This window comes from Tenrec ecaudatus, chromosome 10 (genome assembly GCF_050624435.1).
Source record: "Tenrec ecaudatus isolate mTenEca1 chromosome 10, mTenEca1.hap1, whole genome shotgun sequence".
NCBI classification, from domain to species: Eukaryota; Metazoa; Chordata; class Mammalia; order Afrosoricida; family Tenrecidae; genus Tenrec; species Tenrec ecaudatus.
Genome location: NC_134539.1, coordinates 124,454,660 through 124,469,294, shown reverse-complemented (window position 1 = coordinate 124,469,294; position 14,635 = coordinate 124,454,660).

The following is a 14,635-nucleotide window of genomic DNA, read 5'->3' as shown; positions in this document are numbered from 1 at the left end:
GCCCTGCTCGGCGGCGGCTGGGCGCGGGAGGCGGAGAATGGGAGGCGAGGCCAGCTTCCTAGCGGCGGGCGGCAAGAAATGCAGTTGTCCCTGCGCGGCCGCCGGTGGGGCCCCCAAGTGGGGCCGCGCGGGGAGGAGCGGGGTTGCGGGCGGGGCCGGGGGCCAGGCGGCGGCGCCCCCAGACCCTGTCCGGAGGCCCGACCGCCTTCCGGAGAGGAGGGAGGCAGAACGGGGGTCCGGAAGCCAGCCCGGTTGCCGGGGGTGGGGGTGGGGTGGGGGGGGTGGCTAGGCGCCTGGTGAAGACATGGAAACAGCCCCCCTCCGTGTCCCCCCTGCACTAGACCAGTGACTCCCCGACTTGCAGGTCGCCGAGCCAAATTGGGGATTCCCCCTTCCTGGGCCAACTGGGGTGCTGGTAGTCCTGTCCTTCCCCTGCTCTGGAAGCCGCGCTGGGGACCAGCGAGCCTGGAGGGGGTGGGGCGGGGAGACCCGACCTCCCAGCTCGCAGATGTGCCAGGAACAGAGGGTCTGGGTGCAGGACGTGGACACACATCTGGGGCAGTGACAGCTGAACTTCGCCCTGGGAGTTAGGACCCACAAAAGGAAACCAAACAAAATCTTGGGGTCCCTGGGGAGGAGGGAGGAAGAACCCAAGAAAGTGCACTTCACCTTAATAGATCCCACCTGTCATCTCCCCACCTCCCCAACACCCTTGATGGCTTCAGGGGCTGCAGTGTTCTGGGAAGACTGTCTACAGCAGGAACGTTTAATAAATGGGAAATCGACGTTGGCTGTGTTTTTCCCCTCATTGTTTGGTTTCAGCCTCTCATGTGGGGGTGGTTGGAGAGGGACAGGTGGTGACTACGTACCCTCCTCTGAAGACAGCTGCCCAGGGCATCAGGGAAGTGGGGGCCAGAAGGCAGTACTATCTCCACCCCGGGCAGCTTGCCAAAGGATCTGTCCCATCTCCTGGAAAAGCCTGTCTCCCGAGCCTGGCCCATCTGGGCCCAGACCCTGGAGACCAGTCCCCAGGTCCTCCTCCAGTGTTGAGAATGTGCTGTAAGCTCACCCTACTGAGACGACCAACCTGCTCAGCCACAGTCATCTGACTGTAAAACCACAAACCCAGTGCCCCCGACACCAAGGGGTTGCTATCATGTACATGTCAAGGGTCAGGTGGGAACCCAGAACCTCAGAACCACGCCCAAGAGGCAGGGCTCCAGGACAGATGACTTTGAACTCCCAGGAAGTGGTCACTTAAAACCAGCTGGCTCTGTCTCTAGGGGCCCACGAGTGGAGTGTCATACTAGCACTTGCTCCGTTGGCACAGGCTGCTCTTCTGAAGTCCATCTGCAGGAGAGGAACTGTAGGTGGACCAGACCTCCCATCTTTCCGTTAGTAGCAGAGCTTGTTAGCCAGGGGCTCCCGGACATAGGCTGAAGCGGTCACCTCTAGGCTGACCCTTGTCCAGAGGCACACGTGGAGGGCTCCTGAGGGATCTGGATATCCAGACTTCCCACTGACCCACAGTGTCACCTCGGCATCTACCACTTCCCAGCTGACTTGCCCTAGCAGTTCGCCTCTGTGCCGAGCATTTCGGGATCCAGAAAAGGCATCCAAAAACCTGAGCGATTTGATTTCCCTGTTTGCATTCGCCTCTGGGTTGCTTATAGATTTGTAAATGGATATTTGTAGTCACCCAATCAAACCAATCTCTGTAGAGGACGCTCACCCCTGAGCCGCCCCTTCTCCATTTGGAGCTCTTCCTGAGCTCTTTTTCTTGGACCCCTTCCCTGCTTCTCACCTCCTCACCGCCTGACCTCCCCAGCCCCTTCTTGTGCCCCAGCCCCTCAAACCCAGCTGCCTGGCACACCTGCCTGAAAACTGCGCTCTCCCTGGCTGGAAGCCTGGGCCTTTTGCCACGCCCCTGTGTGCTCAGTTGGTTAATTGGATTTATTCTTGCTCCTTTCCCTCATTTCCTCCTTGGGCCTTGGTTCAGGACCCCAGAGTCTTCTCAGAGGATAAGCTGCCCGTTTTCTTTAAGCCCACCCCCTTCCCCTCCCTACCCCCCACCCCTTTCTGCTTCACACCTACTACTTCCAACCACCCCTGCTAAGAAAATCTTGCCCTGAATCCGTTGCCCTGTTTTTCTCTCCCCTTCTCATGGATCACCTTCCTCTAAATAAGCCATGCTTAATCTCTCTGCATCCCCAATCCCTGCTCAGGATTCAACCTTCTGCGATCTGGCTTTCATCCCTCTGCCACTGCTGGCAGCTCTTAAGGGACGACACAGTTGCTGCTGCCCTTGGGCAACTCGGTGTATCTTCCTCCACCCGGTCCTCTGCTCCTCCACACAGCCCTCTTCCCAGGATGTTCTTACAACAGAGCAGAGTGGAGAGGGTACCGACTCCTGACTGCCTCAAGCTGTAAGACTAAGTGCCCGTGGATTAGACTCCTGCCTCCATTTCCTCCTCTGAACTTGGAGCTAACGATGCCCATCTCAACAGCAAATCAATACCCTGGCACATCAAGTGTTGAAGACATGCTATCGGTATAATAAATAATAACATTGCTGCTTCTGTCCAAGATCTATGCCTGGACCCCACTCCCTCTGTGGAGCCCCTGACTGAACTGTGTGGTTGCTGTTGTGTGGGCTGGGCCACAGCCACCTCCTGCTCAGCATGACAGGTCTGGACCCCATCCATCGTCTCCACGTTTCCTTGGCCAGAATTCTCTGTTCCGAAAAAAGCACCTCCCATTAACCTGAGCTAAGAACTTGCACTGCCTTCTTTCCCTCCCACATTCAAAGTCTCAAACTCAGGCCTTTCTATTTCGTAAATTCCCTGAGTCTGCCCATCTACTCTAGGCCTGTCACCAGCACACTCCCACCCCGGGCCTTCCATCCATTCACTCAGAACTGGCAGTAAACATCAGGAGTCTGCAACATCCACTGATTTTCCCTCCAGTTGAAACTCCCGGATGACTTCCCCATTGTCTGGGGAAATGGCATTTTCAACCTTGAGAAGAGCCCTTGCCCACCTGCCTCTAACCAGTGTCTCAGATGCCCCTGGTTCCTTTCCTCGGAAAGGAAGCCTCCCTGCCACCCAGCCCCATGCTGGGCCCCCCTAAGGACACAGTAAATAGGAAGAGAGCCTGAGAGCCTCATTTTGACCCTCTAGGCATATTCATAGATTTGGCAAATGGGAGTGTATGTTGTTGTCTGCCATGGGTCTCACCTCTATCATGAAGACGAATTGGCAGAGAACCTTGGGGGCCTTCCTGGATTGGAAATGGGGGGTGGTCCAAGCTAGATGGGAAACTGGACACTTCCCTTCTAGGGTTTTCTCAGTCCAAGACAAATGTCAGGTGGAGAGGTGGCTTCATAACCAAGCCCACTGTGCCCCTCCCTCCTCCCCAGGACCACCAAGGCAGCTCAACAAGGCCCAAGGTAGGAAAGAGGTGGCACAGCCACCCACAGAAGGAGGGCATCCTGGCCCTTTCCTCCTTTTCACAAACCAGGTGACCGTCTGGCCAAGGACTTGCAGGAGCGGTGTATTAGACAGGGTTCTCTAGAGAGATAAAACCGGATGGCTGATAATTTTATATATATTATAGAGACAGATATATAATACAAGAAATGAACAGTTAAATTATAAAGCAGTACAAATGGCTCAGTGCAACTCACTCCGGTGAGAGAGTTGTGAGACACTGGCAGTCCTTCAAGTCTTGAGGGCCACCAGGTAGTCCTCTGTAGAGAGAGGCCTAGGCAGCAAACAGCAAGGCAGGTCACCAACTGTCAGTCCCCAGCTCCAGAGATGCAAATTTCAATCGTGTGGTCTTAAAGGGACCTCAACTTACAGCGACACAGTCCACAGGTTAGGCATCCCACAGGGAGTGTACCCTTTAAATTGAGGCACAACAAGCAAGGCAGCCACACGCTGGTCCGATGATTAAAGAGTGAGAGATGAGAAAGGCGAGGCTCACCGAGCCATTCATCTCTCTGCCCTTCAATTAATCTCACTTGTGTTTATCGGCCAGGCTGGCACAATAAACTATCTCAATCCACCCCTTGCCAACCTGGCACCTGTACACAATTCTTTAGCCATATGTACTTATATAATTTCCAGACATTTATGAAATCACACTTATATTTATCATCAATCATCTATCATACATATAAATGAAAACACACTGAGTCCAATTATATATGATATATCATACCCAAACAAAGGAAAGATATGTAATAAGCACATAAAAAGAAAATATATTGAAAATTATTACAAACCTCGCTTTTGCAATTGATCACATGGTCGTAACTGATAGGTAGAACTACCTTCTTCTACTACCCATTCTGTATTACCTTTGCCCTCAGCAAGCACCTCAGCTGGCTGTGGTTTTTGCGTGGTGGGATGACCTAGACCTTCATTCCTGAGGGGTCTGGGTCATTATAAGTCCTGTCAGGATTGGGTTGCTGTAACTTACCATTTACTTTAATCACAGGGCATGGTAACACTAAGAGTCGGCCTATGGGACCTCCTGGATTCCAGACATATTCTTCTTTATCTCCATTATGTAGTACCAGTCCAATTTCTCCTTGGTAATCAGGATCAATCACACCACTCAGTACAGTGACATCCTTCCTGACTTGTTGATCCAAAGGCATGAGAAGCCCAAAGTGGCCAGGGGGCATTCTCAGCTGCCAGTTCAGTGGAATCCGTGCTGTGCTTCCAGGTGGGAGACTTTCTTCCTTCGGGATCAGGACCTCCAGGCTGGGACAGGAAGCAAATATGCCGCAAGTGGATCACTAGGAGTAATAGTGAGTGGTGCCACTCCAGCATCCACCCCTGGGTTCCTGGACCCATGAATTCTGGCTATTGGAAACACAGCACCATATATTGGCTGCTGGTTTAGAGCGTATACAGCTTCCTGGAGAACATTGCCCCAGCCCCGCAAGTTGTTGCCACCCAGTTGGCTCCATAATTGTGTCTTTAGGAGCCCATTCCATCTATCAAGCCGGCAGCTTCAGGATGATGAGAAACATGATACGACCAGTGGATTCCATGGGAATGGGCCCATTGCCACATTGCATTTGCTGTGAAGTGAGTTCCTTGATCTGAAGCAATGCTATGTGGGATGCCATGCCGGTGGATGAGGCATTCTGTATGTCCACGAATGGTAGTTTTGGCAGAAGCATGGCATGCAGGGAAGGCAAATCCATATCCAGAGCAGGTATCTATTCCAGTAAGAAAAAACACTGTCCCCTCCATGATGGAAGTGGTCCTATGTAATCAACCTGCCACCAAGTTGCTGGTTGATCTCCCTGAGGAATGGTCCCATATCTTGGACTTAATGTTGGTTTCTGCTGCTGGCTAATGGGGCACTCAGCAGTAGCAGTGGCCAAGTCAGCCTTGGTGAGTGGAAGTCCATGTTGCTGTGCCCATGCATAATCTCCATCCCTACCACCATGTTCACTTTGTTCATGTGCTCATTGGGTGATAACAGGGGTGGCAGAGGAAAGAGGAGGACCAGTCTCCACAGCGCGTGTCATCTTATCCACTTGATTATTAAAGTCCTCCTCGTCAGAGGTAATCTTTTGGTGAGTGTTCATTTGAGATACAATTAACTTCACTTTCTTGACCCATTCAGAGAGGTCTGTCCACATACCTCTTCCCCACACCTCCTTGTCACCAATTTTCCAATCATGGTCCTTCCAATTCCCTGATCGTCCAGCCAAGCCATTAGCCACAGCCCATGAATCAGTATACAGTCTCACATCTGGCCATTTTTCCTTATATGCAAACTGCTCGAAGTTTTGTGCATTGGGAAGATTTCCCTTGACCACTGTCCTTTAGGGAGATCCCAGAAAGGGGCTGTAGTGCTGCTGCTGTCCACTTACGAGTGGCACCTGCATATCGTGCAGAGCCATCTGTAAACCAAGCATGACTTTTTAGGTCTGCACTTAAAGTATGGTAAGGAACTCCCCAGGAGGCCATAGGTGCAGACTGGGAGAAAGGAGGCAATGTGACAGGAGTGGAGACTGTGGGCATTTGGACCACTTCTTCATGCAGGTTACTTGTCCCTTCAGGTCCTGCTTTGGCCCGATCTCATATATATCACTTCCATTTAACAATGGAGTATTGCTGCGAACGTCCAACTTTATGATTCTGTGGGTCAGACAAGACCCAGTTCATGATGGGTAGCTCAGGCCTCATGGTGACTTGGTGGCCCATGGTGAGGCGTTCAGTCTCCACCAAGACCCAGTAACAGGCCAACAGCTGTTTTTCAAAGGGGGAGTAGTTGTCTGCAGAGGATGGCAGGACTTTACTCCAAAATCCCAACAGTCTACACTGTGATTCACCAATAGGCGTCTGCCAAAGACTCCACACTGCATCTTTATCTACAACTGACACCTCTAGCACCATTGGGTCAGCTGGATCATATGGTCCTAGTGGAAAAGCAGCTTGCACGGCAGCCTGAACCTGTTGAAGAGCCTTTTCTTGTTCTGGGCCCCACTCAAAATTGGAGGCTTTTCGTGTCACTTGATAAATAGGTCGAAGTAGAACACACAGGTGAGGGATATGTTGCCTCCAAAATCCGAAGAGGAGGATATTGAGCCTTCAGAAACAATTGACTCACCCCCGGTCAATAGATTCACCCCTCCCAGCTGAAAGTATTAATTCACAATCCACACCTGAGCAGATTAGCCAAACTGTTCAAGTTGATATGCCAGGTGGGGCTGCATCAGTAGCATTGCCTGAGAGAGATGCCTTATAAGACATTGCTGAGAGCACCCAGGAAACACCCTCACCACCCATTATTTCCGCTAGACCTCTCACTAAAATTAAGTCTCAGAAACCTCCTAAAGATGAGGTTGAGATGATTACCCAAGAAGAAGCGCGCTATACTCATAAAGACCTGCTTGAGTTTTCAAATACGTACAAGCAGAAGCCTGGGGAATATCCCTGGGAATGGTTACTAAGGTTGTGGGATACTGGTGCACGAAATGTCAATGTCAATCGTGTGGTCTTAAAGGGACCTCAACTTACAGAAACTCGGTCCACAGGGTAGGCCTCCCACAGGTAGTGTACCTTTTAAGTTGAGGCACAGAACAAGCAAGGCAGCTGCACACTGGTCTGACCATTAAAGAGTGAGAGACAAGAAAGGCGAGGCTCATCAAGCCATTTATCTCCCCGCTCTTCAATTAATCCCATTTGTGTTTATCGGCCAGGCTGGCACAATAAACTATCTCAATCGGTTACCTAAAGAAACAGTAAGCTACCCCCTTCCAGCATCATCAATAGTTAGACGCCCCGTGGAACCTCCCTCCCCCCACCCCCACAGTGCCAGCACCATGTTACCCCTGGGGCACTTTCCTTGGCCCCTCCTTCCTCTGGGCTTCCTTGCAGACCCTTTGTCAGTCCTGCCAGTCTATAGTTCCAAAACCAAACTCACTGCTGCCGAGTCTATGCCAACTCATCCAACCCTCTAGGACAGGGTGGACTGCCCGGTGGGTTCCCGAGACTATAACTGTTTAAGGGACTACAAAGGTCAGTCTGTCTCCCTCAAAGCTCCTGGTGGCTGTGCACTGCCGGCCATGCAGATCTTGGCCCAATGCTCAACCTCCAGGCCTCCATAGCACATAGTATTATAGTTGGTCCTTCTGCCTCTGTGCCTGCACCTTCCACCCCAAAGCCTGGCACACCCCAGAGAGTGAATAAATATTTGCCAAAGGGTTTCTAAGGGGTGGGAGAGACAAGCCTTTACAAAACCCATGTGGTTTTCCAGTTGGTTGGTGACAGTTCCTAAGACTCAGGTGTTCCTGCCCCCATCAGAGGCAAACAGCTTGTCCTTGGTGAGGCGGGGAGTGGAGCTCAGGCATACACAAATGAAATCCTATTCAACACCGTTCACACTATTACGCTGCATTTTTGAAGGGTATCTATTTACTCTCTCGGGGGGAGGTGGAAAGTTCGTGAAACAACATCATGGGAAAAGAAGGCTACAAACAGTATTTGCAATGTGATCCTGTCTATTTATTTTTAGTTAGTTATAAACATAGAAACAAGACTAGAAGAAAATGTGCCAAGATGTTAACAGCGGTTGGATAAGGGCTTTGTTGGATCACTTCTTTTATTACTAATATTTTCCTGAATTTTCCACATTGAATATATAATCCCTTATTATACTCCAAATATGTACATACAGTTATACTTATATGCCTATAAATATATTTAGCCTTTAAGACCATTGATAGATAACTTTTCTCCATAATTATGTTCAACTTGGGCTACTTCATTCTGGGGGCTTGGCCACTTTTGTTCAGCTCCTGTGTGTCCATACTAAGACCCCAAAGATGAACGATCCCCACTGCAGGTACAGAGGGAGACAGAGGGGAAGCAGCTAGCACTTGCTCACCTCAAGGGCAACCAAAGGGCCCTGGTGCTGTGCGGGGAGGAAGTTGTTCATCCTGACGGGGAAGAGGTCAGAGAGGGCATTTGAGCAGCTCCTGGACAGACAGAGATGGTTGTTAGCCAGGATCAGGGTGTCCTCCGTTGGAAGGACAGCATGTGCAATGGCAAGGAGGTGGAGGAGCCTGTGGCATATTCAGGTGTGGCTGAATGCCTGTGGTGGCCAGAGGGTCCGGTGAATAGCAGGAGTGGTGGGGTGCACGACGGGCAATCCAAGAAGATGAGGCTGGAAAGGTAAAGAGATGATATCCTCTCCTCTGTCTTCTTTAAGCGACCCCTCCTTTCTCGTGCAGATGCTTCAACCACCGTGGTAAAGATTGAAGCATCAAGAATCACCAGTGGATGTGAAATCAAGGGAGAAATGTTGATGAAAGAAGGGTATTTGCATGATCTCAAACGTGTCTTCCCACCGAATGTTGACTAGTTGTAAGGCAAAAGAACCGTTACTCGACCACGGAGAAACTGGGCAACACCTCAACCAAGGATGAAGTTTCAAGGCACCAGCCACACTCCCAGGGAGGAAGATAGGGCTGTCTGCTCTCAGAAAGATGTACGGAGCCTCGCAAACAAAGCCTATGTGGGCTGCCTATGGGGTCAAACTCTTTCAGTCTGGATGTGTGTTAAGGAGTCCTGGAGCGTTAACCTAGGGCTGCTCCCCATAAGGCCAGCGCTTCGAACCCATGAGCCACACCAGCTGTTCTCCAGCCAAAAGACGAGGCTGTCTGCTCTTAGGAAGATTTAGTCTGGGAAACCCTAGCGAGCCCGTCTGCTTTCCCCCGTGCGGTCGGTCACTAGGAGTCTGAACCAATTCAATGGCAGTGGGTTTGGTTATGAGGGATAGGGCATCAAGCCTGGAGGGGCAGCGGTCACCGCTCGGCAGCTAACCCAATGGTCCGCAGTTTGAACCGACCAGCTGCTTGGGGGAGAAAGATGTCTAAGTCTTCTTCCTCAGGGTCACGGTCTTGGAAAGCCTCTGAGGCAGTTCCCCTCTGGCTGACAGGGTCACCATGAGTCCGAATTGATTCCACAGAAAGGGGTTTGGTTGGGTTTTTCAAACGAGGGGCAGAAGGACATTGTGTCGTCCAGATGTGGGGCCCTGGGAAGGTCATATCGCTCACTTGGTCAGCAATGCAGGTCAGAGCACTCAGCCTCTGTTGCCTCACACGGAAACGTCAGAAAAACGCAGAACCAGGGATGCTTTATTAAAGAAAAAGAAGGCACTGAGGGTGGGGTGGCTGGCTTGTCTTTTGTTTTCAATGCCAGCTAGGTAATGGTCCTGACCTAAGGATTCTAAGGAGACTTGACAACTAAAGGCAACGCCCCACTGCACACCAAAGCAGACCCTGGGCTAGAAGCAGGTCCGCGAAATGCTACATACGGCACTATGAAATCAGTGGGCAACGCTGGAATAGGGACAGCAGATTGCTTAAAATTACAATCTGAATGCAAACCTCTGGCGTCTGGAACAGCACAGTGATTGTGTAAGAGTGTGTTTTAGGGAGTACACTCAGTAGGATCCAAGAGTAAGGACTATGACTCTTGAGCGCTTCGGGGAGGTGGGGGGGGGGGGATCGTACAGAGTCCTGATGATAAAGCGGGGCCAGGGGGGATGTGTCAGTAATAAGCGAGTCTGGGTGTGCCTTGTACAATGTTTCCTTTTGCAACTTTCGGTTCGCTTGAAGTTATTTCCAAATAAAAGGCTTTAATAAACGGTTCCCAGCTCACTTTGATTTCCCCTCCGAAGCCCTGCAAGCTTTTTTGCGAAGGGTCCTGATGGACCAAATTATCTAAGTTCAAAAAAGAAAAGAAAACGTGGGTGCATGCAGAGAAGGAAAAAGCATTCCAAGCACAGGCAGTTGCTTGGTTAAAGTCAATGGAATGTGAACTTCAAGTGTAAAATGGTAGAAAAAAGAACGCAGGACGGGCCCAAGGGTCTCCTGAAAGACTAGTTTAGCGAACCCCAGGCTAAACCGCGGCCTCGCCTGGCTTTGCAAGCCGGGGCCCTCGGGCAGCTGCGCACTGAGCCTCTTCCCATTTGCTCTCAGCTAGGGGCTGGGGTCAAGGTGAGTGCCTTTCTTTAGGGGGACAACTCCCGTAAGTGGGTGCACGCCATGTGCAGGAACCATAGCACTGAACTGTCTCGGTTCGCGTAGAGTCCCACAGCTGCGCCGTGGGTAACCACGGAAACCCTTCGGGGTGGCCGCTGCGGCTGCCCTGCGCGGGTGCCCTGCCCTGACCCACACCGGCCAATCAGAATGCCCGAGATACCCACCAATCCGGGCCCGGCGGTGGGCGGGGCGGGCGGTGGGCGGGGCGGGCGGGGCCGGCACACCCAAGGCTTGTTTTGTTTGCTTCGGTGGGTGCCCCAGCGCTGCCTCTGCCCCTCTGCGTCTGCGGGGCAGAGGCTGAGAGGAGCCTGGCCAAGCGGGTGAGGGCGGTGGTGGAGGGCATCAAAGGGTAGCCCCCGCAGTCTGGGCACCACAGACGTTACTGATGTCTTCTGGAGGTCCCTAGAGCGCAGGCCCTCTTAGAGAGAGGAGTTGGTACTGACGAGAGCAGCCGCTCATCCCTAGTGCCTGGCCCTCTCCCCTCTCCTACCTGGGGAGGGGATGACGCCCCTCTTCCTGGGGTCAGGAAAGAGGGGGCTAAGGCTGGATCAGACCTGCAGCTGGCCATTCAGAATACCTTCCAGACAGAGCTGTACAGGCGCCTTCTCGGTGTGTGGAGGATGTGGAGAATGGGAGGATTCAAAAGGCAGGTGCAACAGAGCCCCTACAGTCGGGTGCACCTCTTCAGATGGGCACGGATCCGGCACGTTTTCTACGTCTCTCCACCTGGAGTTGTCCCTAAATCTGATCCACCTGAACCCTCCCTACTGTGTCTCTGGCTAGCCTCCAATTAGCTGCTTCTCAAAGGGAAGATGGCTTCTTCCATCTCAGTTTCTCCTTCCTGGGAGAGGCTCTGGTTCCCCTGCGCGATGCCAACTCCCGGAATCTCATGGTCCGGGGTGGGGGAAGCAGGATGCAGTCGGGGCGTCTGAAGGAACCCACGTGGCCATTACTGGGAGGAAATGGAGGAGCAGGACATGTAGGAAATGAGTTGGGTTTGGGTATTGCATGTGAGGCTCCTTTCAGGAGGCTAGGAATTGGCACCGACTCGATGGCAGTGAGTTTGTTTGTTTCTCTAGACAAGGCCAATCATTTTACATTCATTAGATTCTCATGAAGAAAATGTGGAACTATTATCATCTTTATTGGAGAAATTGAGGTTAAAGAGGTTACATCCCTTTTCATGTGCCCAAGGTCACCCAAAGAAGTGCTGGTGGTGCTTTGGTTTAGGTGTGGGGCTGCTAACCACAAGGTCGGCAGTTCAAACCCATCAGCCGCTCCCAAGGAGAAAGAGGAGGCTGTCTGCTCTCCTGAAGATTTACAGCCTCTGAAACCCTAGAATGGGCTGCTAGGATGCAGAACCCACTTGAGGGCAATGCGTTTGTGGATTTCCACCCAGGCTCATCCCTGCCTCCACTCTTGGTCACCACCCTGGGTGACGGCACTTCCCAGCTGTGCCTCGTGATACATACGACTCTCTCCGCCCCTGGCACCTCTGGAGGCCCCCTTTACTTGTAATTTGGTGGCTTGCCCTTTTTGGTGATCTTGATGCTTGATTCTGTGTTTTGTTTCAGGACCCCTGGACATTGGGACTCATGGATGTCACTTGGGACCAGAATTGTCGGGGATGTGGCAAAACATTTGGAATCCACAGCCAAGCTCATGAATTTCTTCTTGGTGTAGGCTAAGGCAGGCTACCGTATATACTCGACTATAAGCCGACCCGAATATCAGCAGAGGCACCTAATTTTACCACAAAAACCACCTAACAAATGTGCTGAAAAGTTCAGCTGATACACGAGTATATATGGTAATGTTTTCCATTTGTTTTCCCCTCATGGAACTAATCCTGGTACCCTCGATGTCCTTCATTCCCTTGGAAAGTAGCTTTTGAAACATGTCACTGTCCTCACCTATCTTGAATGCGCACAGAACCTGCTCACGACCCCCCTGCGCTCCTGCACCCCTCTCCTGCATGGACTCTTTCACAAATAAGAGAACTTGAAAGGGCAGGTGGAGAAGGGCCTCTTTAAAAGTTGTTAAGAAGCAGAGATGTCACTTTGAGGACTAAGTTGCTCATGACCCAGCCATGGCATTTTCAATCAGCATGTGAAGGTTGCACTGTGAATAAGAAGACAGGAGAAAAATAATTATTTTTTAAAAGCAGATGTTTTGAAAATGAGGGCAACAAATGTACAAATGTGCTTGACAAAATGGATGCATGTATGGGTTGTAATAATAGCTGTATGAGCCCCCAGTAAAGTGATTTTAAAAATATATAGATAACTAAAAAGAAGAATAATTACCAATGCCTTTGAATGCTGATGTTGGCAAAGAATATTGAATATATCATGGACTGACAGAAGAACAGACCAAGCTGTCCTGGAAGAAATACAGCTGGAAGGCTCCTTAGAAGCTAGGATGGTGCGATGTTAGCAGGAGGGACCAGTGTGTGGCGAACGAGCACATGCTTGGTGGCTGGTTGCGGAAACGAGGGCGGTGACTACATCCCTGGCCTCAGAGCACTGATGGTAGAAGGTGCAGGACCAGCCAGCTTCATCAGGCTGTTTTCCACACAGATGCTGTGCATCGGAACCGACTTGACAACATCTCACAACAACAGCAGGTTGACAAAGACCAGACAGCCCCTCCTCCATGTCTCCGGTCAGGAAAAACCTTGGAGAGGGTTAGCCTCTGGGAGCTCAGGTCCCTGCTATGCCTTTTGTCCCAAACTCCCAAGGACCAAAGTATGTGGTCCTCCCCAGGCCTTCCAGGGCAGGGACCTCCCTCCCTCGTGCCTCCTCCACGAAGAGGAGATGGGCGCTATCAAAATACAGGTGTGCGTAGTCCAGTCCCTCGCGGCAGGGACTAGAGAAGAACATGACTAGCACTTCCAACTAGTGTTTCTCCCACGCGGGGGCGGGGAGGGGGGAGTCAGTGGTGGTCACCCTTGTCCAGGGTTGCGAGTGTGGTGGGGAAGGCAGAAGTGCAAGCATGACCAGGAGTATTACCAAGGAAGCGGGCTACTTGAAAGGATAGGGACGGTTTCACGAGGAGAAGGTTGGCCTTGGGTGAGTGAGGCAGCCCTGAGGGCCTGGTGGGTTAGGGGTAGGGCTGCGAACCCCAAGATCATCAACTCATCAGTTGCACCTGCACAGGAGAAAGAGGAGGTTCTGCTCCTGTAGAGACAGATTCACAGCCAACTGTTGCCTCGTTGGTCTGGGTGGATGTCTCGGGGTTTTCACTGTGACTCAATGGCAACAGGGAAAAAGGGGGCTCATGGTAAGGAGTGGATTTTAGGTGTCAAGAACAGCCTCTGCAAAGGTATGTCTTCTCTCTCCTCCACTTTCACCAACACCCCATTCTTTTCTTCCTGTTGGACAGTACTGTCCTCCGGTCAGGGTCTGCTCCCTGGGACGGAACTCTGGGATTGGAGGTAAGGGTGGCCTTCCCCGCCCCACTGTCTGATGGCAGTGGCCCGCAGGTCCATTCTGTTCTGTGGGGTGGAGTGTGACAGGGGAGTCCCTTTTAATCACTTGAATCTTTCCTGTTTCTCTCGCTACTGATTGTATCTTCTCTTCTGAACCTCATCTGGTACTGATGTTGAAATGGTGACAGCTGGTTTGGCTAGAGTCCTCTGTGGCATCATGTCCAGCCTGGCGCAGGTGCATAGGGATGGGAGGGGAGCAGCGAGGTTACCCCACAGGAGGCCCGAGGATACTTCCTCCGAGGTCTGCTTCTTCTTAACTCCGAATCAGCCTCCTTCCTTTCAAGGACACAGACTCAAGGCTGATTTCTAGCTGACTCTTTCCCCTCCATTAACACAGAGATTTCTTGGCTTACAAGTAAGGGCCTTGAGGAGCCAGGCTCCTTCAAGCTGTCTATTGGAAGGGAGTTTAGGTTGGCTCTGTAGAGGCAGGGGCAGAAACGACTCTGCTGGCCCCCAACTCCCCCTAATTGGCAAAGACCCAGCTTCCCGTCTGTCTCAGTCTCTGAGGTGGGCTCTCCTCTCCCTCGGCAGCCTCTAGAATTGGCACACCTTCCCGCCTCCTTGGACCG